Source organism: Neofelis nebulosa, chromosome 8 (genome assembly GCF_028018385.1).
Source record: "Neofelis nebulosa isolate mNeoNeb1 chromosome 8, mNeoNeb1.pri, whole genome shotgun sequence".
Taxonomy (NCBI): Eukaryota; Metazoa; Chordata; class Mammalia; order Carnivora; family Felidae; genus Neofelis; species Neofelis nebulosa.
In genome coordinates this window covers 48,944,760-48,966,224 of record NC_080789.1, presented here as the reverse complement: position 1 = coordinate 48,966,224, position 21,465 = coordinate 48,944,760, and the positions used below count along the sequence as shown (strand labels likewise).

General features: G+C 42.1%; 2 long non-coding RNA genes across 2 annotated transcripts in view; one reads left to right on the top strand and one right to left on the bottom strand.

Moving 5' to 3' along the window:
• The window catches only part of LOC131519237 (uncharacterized), a 154,266-nt gene that overhangs the window by 31,513 nt on the left and 101,288 nt on the right, over nucleotides 1-21,465 (top strand). The gene's annotated exons all lie outside the window — the stretch shown is intronic.
• On the bottom strand, nucleotides 16,276-16,736 carry LOC131519241 (uncharacterized). Its single transcript, XR_009265548.1, has 2 exons — nucleotides 16,520-16,736; nucleotides 16,276-16,432 (listed from the first exon to the last, which is right to left on the bottom strand). It is a non-coding gene; the product is annotated as an uncharacterized LOC131519241 (long non-coding RNA).

Sequence of the window (21,465 nt, the reverse complement as noted above, 5' to 3'; positions counted from 1 at the left end):
TTGATAAATATACCATACATAGGCCATGTGATACACTCTTATGTGAATGTTTGTAATTGCAGGAACAAAGTTCTGGAGAAATACATACCAAACCACTGGAGAGTGGGAATGAGGTTTGAGGGAGTAAGAGAAGACTAGCTTTACTTTTGCCCTTCTCCATTAGTCGAATGTTTTATAACAAAAATATATTATTTTATAATTGAAAAAGTAAAAGATCTGAGAAGACTGGATATCAGTCTTATTTCTATTGAAAACTTTCCATTTTCATTTTTAGCTTCTCACAGAATGATTTCCTTTGGATTTAGGGCCTGTGATAATTTACATGATTGTAAGTCTCTCAGGAATTCTTTCGTAACTACTATAGAAAATATTACAAGTGTTGGTGCCATCCAGAAAGCAAAGGATTATGGCGCCTTTTTACCCCCTTTGGGTTGCATTTTTTTAAAAGATAACTTGTTCCAATTGGCATAGTTGTGAAATGAGAAATATTACATACAAGATTGCCGCAATCCACATTTTCTGCCTATCTTTATGCCCCACATGTTCTTAAGATTTCTATCACCTCAGTATCTACAATTTCCACATCTGTAGTATAACAGCGTGGTGCAATAGTCCTTTGCAATGCTGCACACCAACAGAAAGAGGCCGTGCCCTGCCGCAGTTTCGCAACACGCAGGGTCCTTCTGCCTCAGTTGGGCAGATGACCAGAAAGGTGAGACAGGATTTTTAAGGTCTCCACGCAGGGACCGGGCCTGTCAGAACTGCAGTGGCTCCACACAGTCAGCAAGGGACACTGTGTGTGCCACAGTTTGCCTGCGTCCCTCTGGCTCGTGTTTGTTGTTGAGTTGAGCAATCTGGGCTGTTCGCAGGCAACGGAGACTCCACTACCTAGCACATCTGGGTTCCCACTGCAGCGCTTCTGAAGAGTTACTTCTGCCTCTCAGTAACCACGCCCTTTCCCAGGCCCCGCCCGCAGGAAGTCAGGCTGCGAGGGAGGAGGCATCCCAAGTTGTGGGAACCCCACCAACTCCAGTACTACTGACAAGATCTACTCCACCCCTCACTGGAGAAAAGGGCTCAGAACCAGCTTTAGTCCTCTCCCCCATCCCCCAGCCCTCTTGCCCTGAATGGCTGACTTGGATGATGTTTATACTCATGTTTTCATACTTAAGGAGGTTTTGAGGGCAGGGATCAACTCAGTCATCACTCAGACTACACACAAGAAGCCTCATGCTCAACTTCAATGAATCAGGTCATGCAAATGGTGGTGGGCGGGGGGGGGGGGGGGAGGAATAGATAGTATTTTATACATATGTGGAGAGAGCGCAGAAGAGGGAGAGAGAGCTAGAGATTTTTTTTAATGGTAGCAGTGATTGCCAAGTACTTGGTTTCATTTGCTGCTACAGTGGTAGCCTTGGTACACCCTTTCTTAAAGGTAATTTGACAACATGTATCAAAAACCTTAAAGATGCTCATATCTACGGTAATTCCATTTCAGAAATTGAATCTAAGGAATACAAGATGTACATGCAAGAGTATTCTTTGGTAGGTTCCATCCATAGGCATGGAATACTTTAATATTTTAGAAGGTAGAAGGTTTTTTTTTTAAGGGCATGAGGCGGTGTTCATGATAAATGAAAAAGCCCCTATATTTATGTAAAAATGTACATATCCTATGTAAAAATATACATGAGAGAGGGAGCACTCCTTTCTCTTGAACTACCCTCTACCCTTGGCTACTGAGCACAGCACTCTCTCTTATTTTTTCAAATGTTTATTTATTTGAGAGAGAGAGAGAGAGAGAGAGAGAGTACATGCAGGGGAGGGGCAGAGAGGGGGGTACAGAGGTTCCAAAGTGGGCTCAGAGCTGGCAGCACAGAGCCTGATGCAGGGCTCAAACCCTTGAACATGAGCTCATGACCTGAGCAGAAGTTGGATGCTTAACCAACTGAGCCACCCAGGTGCCCTCCCCCCCTTTTTTTAGTCTTTATTTATGCACTCTCTTCTAATTTTCTTCCTACTTACTGGCCACTCCCTCAGTTTCCTATGTGAGTCCTCCCCCTCCTCTTTCCAACGGATACATATTGGAGGGCCTCAGGTCTCAGTCCTCAGACTTCCTGTCCATCTTTACTTAACTCCCTAGACAGGTCCCATCTCTTTTCCATCCTCTTAATGCGAGATGATCCTCAGATCAGAATCCCCAGTCCCATCCTGTCCCAGAGCTCCCACCATGTCTCCAACTGCCTACTCAAAATCTTCACTGAAATTTTCACTCAGGCTTCTCATATCCAAAACTGAATTCCTGATTTCCACAACCACATCTCCCTTACACACAGGCCTGCTTCTTGGTTGTTCTCCACCACTGTAAATGGATCATCATTTCACTGAAAATGGAATTGGACACCATCCTTTTCATGCCTGCCTTCCTTACATCCAACCCATCAGCAAATTTGTTGTTTCTATATTCCAAATGTTTGCCAAATCCAACAACTTTTCATTGTCTCCACCACTCACCCCTCAGCCCAGGACGCTGGCATCTTTCCCCTAGACTTCTATATCAGCCTCTCAACTGGTCTCTCTGCATCCACATTATGTGCCTACAATCCATTCTGCACACAACAACCAGTGATCATTTTTTAAGAAATAAGTAAATCAGATCAGAAGGCAAGAAATCCGTAACCAAAATGTTAAAGTGATCCAGGAATGATGAGATTATAAGCTGTTCTTGTTTTTTGTCTGTTTCTCTGTTGTCAAAGTTCCAACAATAAACATGTTTCACTTTACTAGCAATAAATCAAAATGTGTGTGTTTTTTGAAAAAACAAAATTTTTTTGTTTGGTCTCAGCCTGGAATGTCAGGAGTTTATCTCCCATGAATCACTTCTGGCCGACCAGGACCGAACAAGCTACAGAGCAGTAATGAACGCTCAGCTTCCAAAGGTGGCAATGGAGCAACAGAGGACCGTCCTCAACTAAAGTGGCAGACACACAGCACTCGTGATGCCTCTCCTCCCCACCACGCACACCAAGTGCAAGGCAGACTTCACTAAATGATTGTTACCATTGCCAGCTGAGCTTAGATGGAGAGTCAGAATCCTTCTCAACACTTCAATTAGGATTAATACTTAAGAGGAAATGTATTAGTCATTTGTAACAAGCATTCTGTCTGAAGGTTGAGAAATTATTATGCTTTCTCTTAAGTAAGCATAATGCACTAAACATTTTCCAATCAGTTTTATATCTAAAACCTCATGTATCTTTGCAAAACCCCATAAGATGAGTAGGGAAGATATTTTTATCCCCCTTTTAATAGAAATGAGAGCCACAGGGGTGAGAGTCGCACAGCAGAGCTCTGGTCACCTCATTGCCACTCCTGTGTGCTTTTCCATGGTTCCTATAAACCTCTGCAGGCTATGAGAGAGGTGAGAACCACACACCAGATCCTGATGCAGGAGAAAGGGAGGTGGGGGCCAGCGTTAGCTCCAAATTTGAGCAGAGATGGACTGTTTCTAGATAATGAGTAATTCATTACTATTAACAACTGGAAAGTAAATAGTGGTGAAATAGGTGAAGTTCACAAATTTCACGACAAAAGCCATCATCCTCTTCAGGGGCAGGACCTCTGAAAGGCCAACATGTTTGTTGGTTACCATAGCAACCATGACTGGACAGTCTTCCATTTGACCTATTCTGAAGTAGCTTTTTATTCGGGGCTCCCAAGCCTGCAAAGAACAGATTGCTCAAGTGGCTTTAGCATCTTTTCACACTTTCTTGTCACCTTCTCTACAGTCGTACGCAGGTTCAATGACCAAGAAAAAGAAAGCATTCACATGACTGCCATGAAATAGAATACAAATTCCCACTGCTGTTCCATCTGTCTGAAGTAAGCAGCTTGCGCCACCAGCCACTAAGCAATTCTGATTGCCATCAGAGATAGTGTGACCCCTGTCCTTGGCAAGCCAATTAATAGAATTTCCATGGTAGGAAATAAGTAGAGAAAACTCCGGTTCCCAAAGGAATAGTCATGGCACTCTAAAACAGAAAAGACTAGTGAGAAGATGGGGCTGTTTGTAATGTGGTCCTGCGTGTGGCAAATGGGGTTCATCTTCAAGGTCCCCTTCCATTCCCTTCCCCCACACATACCTCCCATTAACTGCTCCACCTCTCCCCACCCTCCTTCCACACTCCCACAATCAGACACCCAGAGGCTAGACCCTTATAATCTCTTCCCACATTTTTGCCTTTTTAACTCTAGTTTTAAGACGAATTGCTGCATATCTGAGCAATTACAAGTGAGAGGGGCCATGGATGAGCCAAGGCATTTCTTCTTCCTGATATCACAATAAGAATGCCCCTGGTATAGACTGGTTCTGCAGGGGTGAAGTGGAGGCAGGGAACTCTAGAGCACTGGGGTTGTGCTCTCAGCCCCACCTATTCCACACACCCCACCCTTCCACCCGGACACTATGGGTTTCCAGAATCCAAAGCTCTGTTTCACTTTGCTGCAAGAATGGCCTTACTCTCCCCAAACCTCTGCCCTTGCTGCTGGCAAATGAGAACCTAAGGCTTTCAGGTGGTCTGGGTAAAAGGGATCATGCAAAGCGATGTTGTTGAAAGAATGGCCGCTGAAGTCAAAACACCAGGATCGGAACATAGTGCTGGCCCCCTTCCACTTGCTCATCAAATGTGTGGACTCTGTCTAATTTCCTCTATGCGATAATAATTGCCATAAAGTATTATGCGCTCATGTGATATTAATACAGCACTAGCATGGAATACCATCTATGCCAATTATAGACGCTAGAGAAGTCAAGTGAGATGAGAAAAACAAAGTGCAGTTTAGCTGAATAAAAGAAATGATCAGTAAATTGCTTACAGGGTGTGCCTAAGTGCCATGCAACCCAGTAACAATTAGGTGTTCTATTAAATACGTGCCAGGCTAAGTCTGTTGTAAATTTAATTCAATTGTGATCGTTGGATTTATGCAGGGCCATTTGCTCACAATCAAAAACAAAACAAAACAAAAAGGACCCTTCCATTTCCATCTCCCCTCCAGGGAGTGGGGAAATGACATCCCTAATGTGCCCCATGTTATCGTCTCCTGAGCCAGCTGTTCAATGTTCAGTCACACTTTCTGTTTTACTCTGTGCTACTTACACACCTCCTACCTCTGTTCATCCCATGGATTCCTAGGTTTGGGCAGAGGGAAATAGGCTCCTCAGGGACAGCTAACAGCATGGCTTCCCTAAGGGGAGCTGACAGGCTGGGTCAGAATGGCTGGCATTTCTTAGTGAGAAGGACAGACAAACAAGACCCAAGCAGCAAGTACATGGGCGAGACGGAGGTCGTTTGCAGGAAGAAGTGCCAGTGGAATGAGCCAGAAGCTGTGGTCAGTTGCAGGGATTCCTGAAGGATAAACACCAAAGCGGCAGGAGTCAGAAGCCAGGAGGAAGGTATCCCCAAAAGAAGGCCACCATGACAGGGCTGGGAAGCAGTGGGACTTTCCGTCAGCTCAGCTTTCTGGAGCTCTCCCTTGTTGAGGGGGCTTCTTCTCCTGTCCTTACAACGCCTGAATCCTCACAGCAAGACTCTCAACTAGATCCCAAACAGGTCTGAGAAAAATAAACCAGGCTGGACAAAATGGCAGGGTTCAAGGGAAAGCCATGACTCCACTTTTCACATTAAAATTATAAAAAACAAAACATGTTCCCCCAGGTCACCAAATCGATGTCAGATCTACCGTCATCCTAAAAATGGCAGCTCTGGACCCTGCTTCAGAAGTGAGGTTTCTCATCTGGGTCAAACACTAGAGGCTAGATGTCAAAACATAAGGGAACATGATAACAAGGGGAGTATAGTTATGTGTATTGACTTATAATTATAGGATCCTAAAACAATAGGCTTGGAAGGAATTTGATACTACACACCCAATAGGGAGAATATGGGTCACAGAGGACAAATCCATGCACAAGAACTCACCATGTGAATTACCCTATCCCATCCCACCCCATGTCTCCCCCCGACCCCCAAATATACAAATACTATAGTTACACTCTGCCGATGCAGGGAGGCATATCCTCGTGTCATGTCAACTCAAAACTTTCAGGGGGTTCCCATTGTTCTTGGAATGAAATCCAAACCCCCGAACAGGGTCTTCAAGGCCTGGCATGATAGAGGCCCTACTTGCCTGACAAACCTCATCATTTTGTGTTGCTTCCCACCTTAGTCACTCTGACTCAGCCACTCTGGGCTGCTTTCCATTCCTTTTCCCTGCCTCAGAGCCTCTGTACCTGCTGTTTCTTCCACCTAGACTCTGACACCACCTCTCTTCACAAATGGCTCTTTCTCATCCTCAGATCCCAGTTTCACACATACCTCCCAAGAAGTCCTTCCACTCACAAAGTCATCCAGCAGATACTGAGAACCTGCAGTGGGCCAGGTGCAGCAGTGAACTGCAAATCCCCTGCCCTCCTGGAGCTCACATTCAAGTGGTGGCGGGGACACAGACAATAAACAAAGCAGGAAATAGTGTACATACTCTATCAGGTGTGGCAAGTACTATGGAGAAAATAAAGCATACCTAGGAGTTAAGGGGAAAGAAAGGGGGTAGGAGGGAAGTATGATTTTATTTAAAGATCTTTTCCAATATTCTCTCTCTTAGCCTCTATTCCCTTCATAATGCCCATCACAATGTGTAACTTTTTAATGTATGGATTTGTTTTTGTTTTTAATCTAAAATGTGAACACCCACTAGAATGTAAACTCCATGATGGCAGGAGGGAGAATTTGCTGCCTTATTTTCCGTGTATGCCAGCACTTGTGCTTGGCCTGGTGGGTGCTTGATAGATTTATTGAAAAATGGGGGGAGAAAGGAAAACAGATAAAGAGTCGGAACTATGGGGAAGAGCCAAGGAATCAGAGAACCAGGGAAAAGATAAGGTGAGTGGGAAGGTGGTCTCAGTGGATATTACCCTTTGGTGGACTTTAACTGATTCCTGAGTGTGTGTGTGTTGATGGAAGGGTGGGAAATGTGAGTAGAGGTTGGCCTGGGTTCATCCAAAGGATTTGACATGGAATAAAAAGAAGAAACTTAAAGCTACCTCACTCCCGTAAGAAGAAGAAAAAGATGTGCAGAGTGATTGCTCAGCCAAGTGGGGTGAGAGGAAAGTTTGCACTTTGAAAATGGAACTGAGACACTGCCCTTGGAAGACAGTGACAAGAGGGGCAAATATTGGCCCTATATCCTTGGTGCTGCTCTCTTTGGGAGGTACATGTTCTTTGAAGGTTTTTAATGGGTGAAATGAAGTGACTTTGGTGAGGGTGAATGAAATGGATGATGGCAATATAAACTAATAAATAATGCTACAAAGGCAATCAGGCAACACAATTAAAAACTTCAAATTCCCGGTGACCTCCAAATTTTATTTTGGGTGTTTTAAGGAAATAATTCAAAATATAGAAAAGTTTTATGCCCCAGAATACCCAAAGATGTTTTTTAATTATTAACAAATTGTACAGGCAAAATAATCTTAAATGTCCTGCAATAGAAGATAACCAGAGTACCTCCACTTGATGGAAGAGTGTGCAGTCATTAAAAATGAAGTTTATGAAGACTGGTTTAAATTGAAAATATTTCATATACTGTTAAGAAAAACCATAAGAATAAAATATTTATATGGTATGGATTCTAACATAATTTACATGATTAATTATATATATGTAGAATGGAAAACACAATATGATTAGAGCAAAGGTTAGGAGGAAAAGTTTCTAAAATATAAACAATTAAGGTTAAATTCACCTCCACAAATATTTATTGAGCTGTGTGACATGAAGTAGGCACAGTGCTGTGCACTGAGAATAAAGAGAGACCCTTACAGATAGGACTAAACATACTGTATGGTGAGCTATGTGGCGGAAGAAATCTATGGGTTTTTTTGAAGCAAACAGGAGGACCTCCAAACTCAGATTTGGTAGGCAAATGGGGAAGGACAATCAAGAATGGTGTTTTAGTGGGGAAAGTAGGATCTAAATTCTGAATCAGACAAAGAAAAGAGGAAAAGACAGATAAACACAGACAAGGAAACAAAAAGATAAAGAATAGAACCAAGAAAGGTGGAGAGAGTTCTAAGCAAAGTCAACAGCTTGTGAAAAAGACCAGAGACAGCAGGAGAAAGTGCAACTCATTTAAAGATTTGAAGGAAATTCCAATGAAGGAAATTTGGCACAAGTGTAATATGATAGGGACTCAGAGGAATAGGAAGCAAAAGACATAAGCAGAGCCAGCCCTGTTGAGTGGTTTGGATACTGAGGGCAATGGGAAGCCTTTGAATTGTTTTAGGATCTGTGTTTTACAAATCTCTCTCCCCGGCTCTGTGACTAGATTGGAGGATGACTAGGCTGAAGGGAAGGTGGTCAGGTTTAAAAGCTGTTTCAGTAATCCAGGAGAAAGAGAAGGACGGATTTGTGTTTGAGTAAAGGGATTATGGGTAATTTTTTTACCTTCATGTTTTTCTAGTGTTTCCAACTTTTACTTAATGAACATGTGTTATTTTCATAATGAGGAAACTTTTGTAAGATGTTTTAAGGAAGAGGAACTTTATAGTATTCTGCTGGGAAGTCCTTCTGAGCTTTTGGGACTATCTGCTAAGCCCAGGGCCTCTGTGTTTGTGTAAGAATCCACACCCACGTGCCAAGCCATAATACCCTGGGAACCACCCACAGTCTCTACACTGAGAAAGTGGAGTTTACCATAGGCCAGCGACTCAAGGTATATTTGGCAGAAGTAACAGCATCTGAGAAAAGAGACAGAGGGCTTCCAGCTGATATATAAAACCCAAGTGTTCATTCATCAAGTTATTTATATATTCATTCACAACTATTGAGCACCTACTATGTGTCAGTCACTGTTCTAGACACTGGGGATACAGATATGAACAAAATGACAAAGTTCCAGTTACCTGTTCTAGGGGGCAAGACAGATCATCTACAAATAAAAATCTAGCCATGTACCGTATCTCATGGGAATGCACCTTGTGCCGTGCTCTCTGCTACTTATTGACAAGAACTGTTTAGGAAACTTTGAAAAATAATTGCAGGTTGGCTGATTCATATTCATCTAAATGTGGCACCTGTCACACAGACCTATGTTGCTACAGTGTTTTTGACTGGGTTGAGCAACACTCTTTCCTACAACTGTGTTTGCAAGTATCCGTCTCATATGCATGCACGTACATTTACAAACGTAACAAATTTCTCCGCACGTACATTTACAAACATAAAAAATTTCTCCAAGCCTCTCCAGCCACTGGGTACAAATGAAGTTACAATAACAATAACAATTCAGATTTTATTCACGTGTTCTCCTATCATACAAGGAGGGATCTCAGCAATCTGTTCTCCCATGCTTATATTTGGGAGCATCCAAGGGCATCTCATGCGTGTTCATAAGCAGACTTCTTATGTTCTGGCATCCCAGCCTCATCAGTGATGTTTGGAATAGCATCTCACCCCTGCCCTTCATAAGAATTCTGCTTCCATGCCCAGGAAGCAACTTACAGAGATCCCCAAACTGCAACTGTGGAGTCAGGAAACTCTTTTCAATCAGAAAACAAAACAAAACAAAACAAAAAACCACATACTCCTTTTGTCTAACTCTAGGGAAAGACCCAACCCGAGCCCATGTTAATTGTTCAGGATTCTGCAAGCACTAGCTCTGGAGGTGATTAGCAATGTTTGGGTGTTCCCTGAGTAGCATTTTCTCGCTTGGACCTTGAAATAACATTGCCTCTGGCCCTTTGTCTCAGAGTTCCGTGTAAAACAACAGCCCCTTTTGGTTTGCAGTCCACTCTACACTGACCCCAAACCTAGTCCACAGGCTGGACTGGGCCTTGTGCCTCCTCCACACACTCTTCTCAACTCAAAGCCCCAAACATAAATCTCCCTTTCAGGCCAGGCAACTTGGCTGGGGCCCTCTAGGGTCACCAGATGGACCCAAACATGGCTAAATCTCAACTGAATGCAGGTGATTTGGAGAAAAGTCCGTTCAAACAGACTAAGCATGATTTAGGGGAGTATTAAGGCAGAAAAGTCCATCCTATACCACTGAGAAAGGAAGAATTAACAGAGACGAGAACAGTCTAGAGTCAGTATATGCCACTGAGGACACTGTGCATCAGGATGCAGATGTCCCAGCACAAGTCAGGAACCTACTGTCCTTCCTACCCCCTTGCTGTTTGGCCCACTACTTCTCACACATGACCCTCTAGATGAGAAGCCCTGCTGTGGAGGATAGAAGGCCTCAGGGAAGGGAAGAAGGGAAGACAGATAGATATTGCCAGGAACTATTTCTGAATTTCAGTTCTGGGGCTGTAATCCAAATTGTGTTTGATTGCAACCTTTGCCCTGAAGAGGTTCAGGGTTTTTTTCAGATGGTAGTTTTTGGCCCCTACTCAGCACTAGAAGGTCAGTTCAGGAAACTGCTGTCACTTCCAAGGCCACTAATTGAAGTTAGTTATCTATACAGAGAGACCCCCATCCCCCTGCCCCCAAAACAAGCTGAAAATCCTGAAGGGAGCACCCAAAGACAGAAACATGCATCTCAAAGGCCAGCTTAAATGCCACTTCCTCCATGAGGCACACGTGGAGCTCCCATCCCCCGGATCCAAACTCCTTATAATCAGTTTCTTCTTCCTATAAAGTTCTCCAAGACTTCGGGCTCTCCTCACCCCCCAGCATAGAGGTTTGAATGCCAGTTTCTTCGACTAGAGGTGAAATTCCCCATGGCAGATGCCAGACGTCACCCTAGTAGCCCCAGCAGCACCACCACACAAAGCCCCTCCTGTAACAGACACGTAGTAAGTAATTACTGAGCCAAGTAGGTTTCCGGGGGCTCACTTATAAAGGCTGTTATCCTTCAGCCTTGATGTGGTATGCCCCACGTCATAGAGAATTCTTATCCAGTCTATTCTATTCCTTAGGAACACAAGGAATCCCACAGACGCTGGGATTCCTTGGCTCAGCACAAGAGCTCCCCAGTCTTTCTGTGACTCCGGCAAAAGTGGTTGAGGATTTTCTGGCACTGCCTTTTTTCAGAGTCCCCGTTGGCATGCATTATGGGTATTGTCAGGATGTTTTCCCGAAAGGGATAATGACCTACCCAGGGCTGATCCCCAGCCAGGCCACACTTCTATAACATCAAGACCTGCATCTGTTCTGGTTGGTCAGAGCCTGTCCCTGGCCTGTCCCCCACGTCCCTAGAGTCCAGTTGTCCTGGATTCCCCCCACCTCCTGTGCATATCCTGCTCCCTCTTCCCTCCATCAGGCAGACCCATAATCATCCTTCAAAGTCTAGCTGAGGGTCACCTCCTGTGTGGAATCCTCTGGTCTCTCCTCCTGGCAGAGTGGGATTGTGGCCTTGCCCCAGCACTCTACATACGGCACTCGCCATACAGCACTTATTCCATGCTGAAATTGCTGTGTGTGTTTCCACCTCCCGCACCAATTTGAGCTTACATTCCACTCATCTTAGCAGATCCAACAGTGCACATTGCCTGGCCGGAGATGTAGTGGCTCAGCAAATGTTTCTTGAATTAATGAACAGCATGACCCTTGCAAATATTTTCCAAGAGAGAAAGCAAGGAGATCCCCTAAGGCACTCAGAGTTCTTACTGTTTTGTTATGTGCAGGTTCATGTCTTGCTTTTTAAATTTAAAAATAATAATGCCGCAGGTTTATTGGGCACTTGCTAAGTGCATAATCATGTTAAAATCCTAAACAGCCATCTGAGGCGGAGGTTATTATTGCATAGGTTTACAGCTGAAAAAATGGAAATTGAGGGAAGTTAACAAGTATATCCATATTCATACAACTGGTAAGTGGGAGTCTGTTAGGTTTCAAAGCCTCCTCTCTTAGCCACCAGGCCTTCCACGCAGCCTTTCTACAGAACACGAATTACAATATGAATACTTTATCATTAAGCTATTTTAATGTCTTTATTATATAAAGACTAAAATTCGACGTATGGTTATACTACCTTGCTACTCAACGTGTGGTATACTCACAGCAATACGAGTATTATATACCAACACGAGTGGTATATTGGGAACTTGTTAGAAGTGCAGGATCTCAGAAACCCTGGATCTACTGAATCAAAGTCTGCATTTTAACAAGGTTCTTCATCATGTATATGCACGTTAAAGTTTGAGAAGCACTAGTTTAGATCAGGAGTCAACGAAGAATAGCCATGGGCAAAACCCAGCCCTGTCCCTGTTTTGTTTTGTTTTTTGTTTTTTGTCTGTATGGACCATGAGCTAAGAATGGTTTTTACATTTTTAAATAGTTGAAAAATTTTTCAGAAGAAAATGTATGACCCGTGAAAATTATATAAAATTCATATTTCAATGTCCATAAAAAAGTTTAATTGAAACACGTTCATTTGTTTACTTACTGCCTGTTGTTGCTTTTGAACTACAGTGGCTGGCAGGCTTGAGTAGTTATGGAAGATGTATGGCCCACAAAGATATTTACTATCTGGTCCTTTACAGAAAAAGTTTGATGATCTCTTTCCGATTCCATCCCCCACCTGCAGCCACCAGCTCATAATGGGCATGGGGGGAAAGGCAGGTGACACTTGGGAGGACTAAGGAAGAAAGAGTGTCCCCAGGCAGAGGCAGAGCTCAGCAGAAGCAAGGGTACTCTGGGGACTGATGGAAGGGGATTTGCCATGGAGCAGAAGTCCGGAGGGAGGAGGAGTGAGCTGAGCACATGGTATGGTGAGATGGGGGGTGAGGGTGGGGGTGGGAGGGAGGTGGTGAGGAAGAGGAAGCACAGAACAGTGAAAAGACCAGGGTATAGGAGAACACAGGCCACATGGGGAGGGAGCTCCTCAAAGGTGCAAGGGTGGCCAAGGCCAAAAATGAGAGGTCAGGTGGTGTTCTCAGCCTCAAGATTCCCCACAGAGCCCAGTTACAGTTGTTTTGAGACTGTGGCAAGTTGAAGGGTCAGGTGGTGTCCTAGTTGTTGAAATTGCCAGACTTTTCCTGGAGTTTCCAGACTGTGAGGGTGAAAGGTATCCCTAACAAATCCTAAACTTGATGTGAATAGGGACGAAATTAACTAGCTCTTTGCACCTTTATCTTGAGACAGAATCAGTTTTTTGCTTAAAGAGCTTGTTACATATGCAGACTCTCAGCCTCACCCAGAAGGTGCCTGATCCAGTGGGAATCTGTATTTTACAAGCATCCCAGATGATTCAAATGCTTTGAGAAATACTGCTTCAGTGAATGAAAGAACTCTGGAAGGAACCAGCTTGAATAGATCATGCCTCTAAAAGGAATCCTTTATATGGGTAAGAGGCTGCCTTCTGGTTTGCGATGGTGTGTAGGCCTTCAGGAAGAAGCAGTGGCATTAGAGAGGAATTGATGGGCTCCATCTGCTAATACCAATGAGCAAGTGGTGGGGGAATGTCGAAGTCATCTGGAAACTCAAGGAAAGGCTGGGGATTGAAGCTAAGGGTTCTAACCCAGAGGATACCACCGATGGTCGTTTGATAGCCAGAGAATAGAAATACCTGCCTCTCCATGAAAAGATGCTCAACGTCGCTCCTCATCAGGGAAATACAAATCAAAACCACACTCAGATATCACCTCACGCCAGTCAGAGTGGCCAAAATGACCAAATCAGGAGACTAGATGCTGGAGAGGATGTGGAGAAAAGGGAACCCTCTTGCACCATTGGTGGGAATGCAAATTGGTGCAGCCACTCTGGAAAACAGTGTGGAGGTTCCTCAGAAAATTAAAAATAAACGTACCCTATGACCCAGCAACAGCACTGCTAGGAATTTACCCAAGGGATACAGGAGTACTGATGCATAGGGGCACTTGTACCCCAATGTTTATAGCAGCACTCTCAACAATAGCCAAATTATGGAAAGAACCTAAATGTCCATCAACTGATGAATGGATAAAGAAATTGTGGTTTATATACACAATGGAGTACTACGTGGCAATGAGAAAGAATGAAATATGGCCCTTTGTAGCAACATGGATGGAACTGGAGAGTGTTATGCTAAGTGAAATAAGCCATACAGAGAAAGACAGATACCATATGTTTTCACTCTTATGTGGATCCTGAGAAACTTAACAAAAACCTATGGGGGAGGGGAAGAAAAAAAAAAAAAGGAGGTCAGAGTGGGAGAGAGCCAAAGCATAAGAGACTCTTAAAAACTGAGAACAAACTGAGGGTTGATGGGGGGTGGGAGGGAGGGGAGGGTGGGTGATGGGTATTGAGGAGGGCACCTTTTGGGATGAGCACTGGGTGTTGTATGGAAACCAATTTGACAATAAACTTCATATATTTGGAAAAAAAAAATGAAAGAAAGAAATACCTGCCTCTCCCTAATGACATGAGCATCTCAAGTGATACTGGATAGGCTCAGGGTAACCATAGGCAGGTGGCAGATTTAATATGTATTTATGTTGTTTTCTGACCTTTGTTAGATTTCACCCCCACTCCTACCATTTCTTTGGTCTCATATGACTGCACGGTATATATATTTTCTCAGGTGCTAGATGGGGACTCTGTGCCAATTAAATTAAGATATTGGCCCTCAAGGAATCTCTGACACCAGGGTAGATATGCAGGGTAGATAAGCTGTGAACAGCTTATTTTTCACAAATTACAAAAATAAAAATATCAGGTAGCATGAATACAAGGCATTGTCTCATATATCAATACTTCAGTTCCCTAAAATAGATGGGTAGGGAGAAGGACAGGATGGGAAATTAGTGCTTATTTTAATCTGCTTTGAAGCCACTATGGAAGAGCAGTTGTCTTCTCTGTTTTTGTGTTTAAGGAAACCATGCTGGAAGCAACTGCATTTGAGGCACAGCATGAAACATCTGTCCTGTTTTGGCTTCTCATTGAGATGTTGGTTCAGCTTTTGCAGGCAGCACCTTGCTGCCTTGAGACAAAAAACATTCCCAGGCTCTTTAAGCTATTATGTAGGGTTTCCATGAGGAACTGAGTGCATTTAAACAGATTCTCCAGCCCACCCAGGAATATAGGTCTGACCCTTAAGGATAGTAAGTCAGGGAGTCAGATCCAAGAAAGGCTGACACTCCCTGTCCAGTTATTTTTAAACCCCAGAGGCTACTTCTGCATGTGATATCACTTATGTAACTTCTCTTTGCAAGGACCCCTATGTGCCCCAGCCCACCCTCCACACCCACCCCGCCCCGTAGCATCAGCACAATGACACATGTGCAGCTCCACCCAGCTGTGAATTTGCCAACAGTTTAAGAATGTGGACGTTGTGTAAATAAACACACAAAAATGAAATTGGCTTTTGTGCAACCAGCTTTCAGAAGTTACATTTTGTTCTTTTAGGTTTAAAATTTCAGTCCAATGGGATAAGAAAATAGCCCAAACTATATTACAAATCCAACTAAGAATTTCCATCACCAGAAATAGCATTATGTTACTTTTGGATAAAAGATTTTTAATTTATACTGCAGCTCCCATGTAGGGATATGACTATTAATCTAGAATAATCTTACTAGTTTCTATATGCTGGATTTATAAATGAGTTTATGATTAAGACCATATATTAAAACTTTTAAATAAATTCTAACAGTAATTAGTGACCATCCATTCTCTAAAAAGTGGACACTAACTAATGGGATTTTGCTTCAAGGAATCTGGCCTATTAAATATGACACTAAAAATTCATCTATTTAAAAAGCTTCAAATGTCAATGAAGGAACAAAGCTGTCAAATGCTAGGAACATTTCATTAAGAAAACAACCTCAAACACTGATGGGATTTGATGAAGTTGGGGACTCAGACAAGCTTTACCTGCTAGTGAAGAAGCTATTGATATTGTTTACTGATATTTTTATTGTTTCCCACTAAAAGAGCAGGAAAACAGAAATATGGTGTCCTGAATTGAAATTTCTCCTTTTTTGCATTTCTACTAGCCCAGTCCTATTATAAATAAAACCTGTATAGAACTAAATTAACATCAGCTTATGGAAAATCATGACATCAATACTATAGTTAATTTGATTAGCATAACTAGGCTAAGAGAAGAATACAACAGATAACATGTATAGTAATTTAGAAGGCTCGTTTTAGCAATTTCTTTTAATCTTCCTACTACTAAGTGTTTTAGTAGGGCTCCTTTTGGCTGCAAGTAACAGAATGTCCCAATAACAGCAGTATAAAAAATAAGGCGTCCAGTTTCTGTTGCCACCTAATAAACCATCCCCAAACTTAGTGACTTAAAAATAACATTTATTTTCCTCCTGAATCTGTAGTTTGGGAAGGACTTGGTGGAGGGAAGCTTGTCTCTTCTCGTTGACATCAGCTAGGGCAGCTTGAAGACTGAGGGCTGGAATCATCTGCAGACTGGTTCACTCACATGTTTGTTCATCCTTGACCTTGATGGGGAGAGTGAAAGAGCTAGAGCCTGATAACAGCTGAGGCTCCTCAGGCATCACTATCTCAATGTGGTCTCTTACATGGCTTCTCCAGCATGACAGCTTTGGTGTAGACTGACTTCTGATATGTCAACTCATGGCTCCCAAGTCGCACATGAGAAGAGGAATAATAAGGCAGAAACTGTATCACCTTTTATGACCTAACCTGAGAATCATGCAGTATCCCTCCCACTGCATTCTATTTGCTGGAAGCAACTCACTAAGTCTGGCCTATATTCAGGAGAAGGATCTTTTAATGGGAGAAGTGTCAAAGAATTTGTAGCCATGTCCTAAGACCGCTACATAGGGATTTGCTTTTCATATACAATGCTAGAGGGAGGCAGTTCTGTATAATGTGGGGCTCCATGATATGATAAAAACCAAGGTTTCTTCTATAATTCTACTCTACCATTTTAGTACATTGGTGTATTATCTCAAAGTTGCTGGCTGACTATTGTAGATTCAGGCATCACAACAATGGTCAAGACCAAAAGAAGTGGAAGGTGTAGTACCAGCAGCTTCTGGCCTCTTTGATCAGGAAATAAAAGATCCTTCCCAGAACCCTCCACTCCAGAATTCCACTTCTGCTGCATTGGCTGGAACTCTGTCAAAAGGCCACCCCTTGCTTCAGAGGAAGTTAAGAACAGTGAATATTTAGCTTCTCCATTCTATTGTAGCGGTAGGCAAGGGCAGAGAAATCTGGAAATGGGCATTGGGTCAGCCAAGCCATGCTTCTGCCCTGATAAACCTCCATATCAGACCCATAAAATCACAAGTGGGAGGAGTTTCAAAGAGTTCCTTCTCCTCCCTCAGCCGATGTTAACAATGAAATGACCCAAATATGGTTAGCAAAGGGAGACTGCATCAGCTAATGAATGGAATCATTTACAGCTATATATTTGCAAATAGAATCAAAAGCTAGATAGTGAATTCAATGAATCCTTTATACAGTTTAAACAGGAAGCAGAACTAGGTCACCACAGAAACATTTGTCAATAAGATAGGGAGGACATGGAGGAGAGATCACTGACTTGTGATAAGATGTTAAAATTGCCTAGCAGATTACCTTAGGTTCAGAGGCCCAGGGCCCAGAAATAATTTGGGGACAGGGAATAATGAAACTATTAACTTATAGCCCTAACCCAAATTTTATATCTTACTTTATAGAACATTCCTTTTTTTTTTTTTTTTTGGCTTCTGTTGTTCGCTAGTGAGTAGAAACAGGAAAAATACTGAGTTGATGTATTTTCTTTAACCCATCTGCAACAAATATTCAAATTTAAGCTTTAAAGTTTTATAACATTTAGCTAAAGAAAAAAAATCAAAATTCCTTTCTTTCCTCCCTGTAAGCACAGAGCTCCCCAGGTCTGTTGTCTCATGGTATCGTCTCAAACAAGTTAAAGAAATCACGCTGCAACAGGCATTTTCTGAACCCTTTACTCATACAAGCATTAGCAAATGACCCCAACAATACCTAAGACTGAAAAATGAGACAACTGGATTTATTGATGCTGATGGTGTAGAGAGCTCTTTCCCAGGCAGATTAACAGACATTCATGAAACCACATGTGCTTGAGGGGAGATATGAGTATGAAAAAAGTATGTGCCAGGGGCACCTGTGTGGGTCAACTGGTTGAGCGTCTGACTCTTGTTTTCGGCTCAGGTCATGATCTCATGGTTTCCTGGGTTCCAGCCCAGCACCTGGCCCATGCTGGCATTGCAGAGCCTGCTTAGGATTCTGTCTCGTGCTCTCTGCCCCTCCCCACTCACACTGTCTCTATCTCTCTCAAAAATAAATTTTAAAAATTAAAAAAAAAAAAAAACAAGAAAAAAGTATGTGCCCACAGTGAGAATCCCAGTAAATCCCAGGCCACAGTTTGCAGTAAGTATAAGGAAATAAATGAGTGGTTAAGTCTCAGAGAAAATGGAATGGGGAAGAGGAAAACATTTCCTTTATAATGAAAGAACTCTAACATAAGCAAAGTAAATAATTTCTCCAGACTGATATGGCACATATTAAACAGGAAAAAAAAAAAGTCTAGGCATTCTCAAGCATTCCTGTTTATATTTGGGACAGAAAGTCATGCAGGTCTGCCACAGCAACTTCTTACTCAACGCGTCTCTGGAGGCAAGGGAAACCAAAACAAAAATGAACTATTGGGACCTCATCAAAATAGAAAGCTTCTGCACAGCGAAGGAACCATCAGCAAAACTAAAAGGCAACTGACGGAATGGGAGAAGGTATTTGCAAACAACATATCAGATGAAGGGTTATTATCCAAAATCTATAGAGAACTTACTAAACTCAACACCCAGAAAACAAATAATCCAGTGAAGAAATGGGCAAAAGACATGAATAGACACTTCTCCAAAGAAGACATCCAGATGGCTAATGGAAACATGAAAAAATGCTCAACATCACTCATCATTAGGGAAATACAAATCAAAGCCATAATGAGATACCACCTTACACCTGTCAGAATGGCTAAAATGAACAACTCAGGCAACAACAGATGTTGGTGAGGATGCGGGGAGAGAGAGGATCTCTTTTGCACTGCTGGTGGGAATGCAAACTGGTACAGCCTCTCTGGAAAACAGTATGGAGGTTCCTCAAAAAATTAAAAACAGAACTACCCTACAACCCAGCAATTGCACTACTAGCTATTTATCCAAGGGATACAGGTATGCTGTTTCAAACGGACACATGCACCCCAATGTTTATAGCAGCACATACTTTATAGCCAAAGTATGGAAAGAGCCCAAATGTCCATCGATGGATGAATGGATAAAGAAGATGAGGTATATATACATAATGGATTATTGCTGGGCAATCAAAAATAATGAAATCTTGCCATTTGCAACTACGTGGATGGACTAGAGGGTATCATGCTAAGCAAAATTAGTCAGAGAAAGAAAATATCATATGACTTCACTCATATGAGGACTTTAAGATACAGAACACATGAACAGAAGGGAAGGGAAGCAAAAAGAATATAAAAACAGGGAGGGGGACGAAACATAAGAGACTCTTAAATATGGAGACCAAACAGAGGGTTACTGGAGGAGTTGTGGGAGGGGAGATGGGCTAAATGGGTAAGGGGCATTAAGGAATCTACTCCTGAAATCATTGTTTACTATATGTTAACTAACTTAAATTAAAATTATAAATTAAATTATAATTAAAAAATAAATTTTTGGGGGGCGCCTGGGTGGCTCAGTCGGTTGAGTGTCCGACTTCAGCTCAGGTCACGATCTTGCGGTCCGTGAGTTCGAGCCCCGCGTCGGGCTCTGGGCTGATGGCTCAGAGCCTGGAGCCTGCTTCTGATTCTGTGTCTCCCTCTCTCTCTGCTCCTCCCCCGTTCATGCTCTGTCTCTCTATCTCAAAAAAATAAATAAACGTTAAAAAAAATAAATTTTTTTGTAAATTAAAAAATTTTGTAAATTAAAAAAATAAAAATTAAAGTAAAAAGATATGAAAATACACAAAAAAAGTCATGTAGGTCTTTGTTCTAAAAAACTAATCTGATCTAACATGAAATAGACATTTTTTTAAGGTTTATGCATTTTTCAGAGATAAAGACAGAGCATAAGTGGGGGAGGGCAGAGAGAGGGAGACACAGAATCTGAAGCAGGCTCCAGGCTCTGAGCTATCAGCACAGAGCCCGACACAGGGCATGAATTCACAGACCTCAAGATCATGACATGAGCTGAAGTCAGACACTTAACCAACTGAGCCACCCAGGCACCCCGAAATAGACATTTCTTAAACAAAATCATAAAACATATGGGAGTTACCAGTCTTTTTTATCATTTATAAGGTAATATTCTGTTTTCAATGTTTCTATCACCTGTTCAATTTTAATTTTTTTAACGTTTATTTATTTTTGAGACAGAGAGAGACAGAGCATGAACGGGGGAGGGGCAGAGAGAATGGGAGACACAGAATCGGAAGCAGGCTCCAGGCTCTGAGCCATCAGCCCAGAGCCCGATGCGGGGCTCAAACTCACGGACCGTGAGATCGTGACTTGAGCTGAAGTCAGACGCTTAACGGACTGAGCCACCCAGGTGCCCCATCATCTGTACAATTTAATTAGGAAGTAAAGAATCAGCTTATAGAGATCATGAGCCCACATACTTCTTACTCATACTTCAAATTATAATCCTATTGCAATGATTTTTGATCCTCAAAGAGGGCAACAAAATAATATATTGAACTTTTTCTTGTTAAAAAAAATACCAATTTAGAGACCTACTATAAGATACTTCAGATAGTCTCAAGCCAAGTAGCAAAATTCTAAAGTGCAGAAACTATCATAAACTTACTTTGTAACTCTCAAAAGCTACTGCCAACAGTTCTAGGCCCAGAATAAGTGTTTAGTTCATACTCACAAAATTTCATTGAATGTTCAACATCTCACAAACATTATATATATACATATATATATATGTATATATACATATATATATACACATATGTATATAATGTATATATATGTATATATACATATATATGTATATATATATATATATATATATATATATATATATATTGTGTATGAAAATATTTCTGAGATCAAACATTTTCCACACTAAGTAGAAATTCCCATTGGGTTGTAAATGAAAAGATTTATTAGATATTACTCAATTAGGTGACAATATTAATAGCCCCCATTAAACACTAATTTGCTCTTTATTCTGCAAAGACTAACACAGATGTAAAACAGGGGTTGGCCACCCTCAGAACATATGTCTAAGACAATAAGAAAGCTGAGAATAATTTGGAACATGAGCCGGTTGTCCTTTCCATACCTCCCTTTCCGCTGCCAATTCTGCCACCGATGGAATTTAACACTTTCCTATAGCATGTTCAACATCCTCGATGCTAGTAGTTTTGGGGTGTGTGTAGGGTATGCGCACGCACCCACACGTTAGATCAACAAGCATTTGTCAAGTGTCTGCTCCCAGGCATCATGCTGGTGTTACAGATA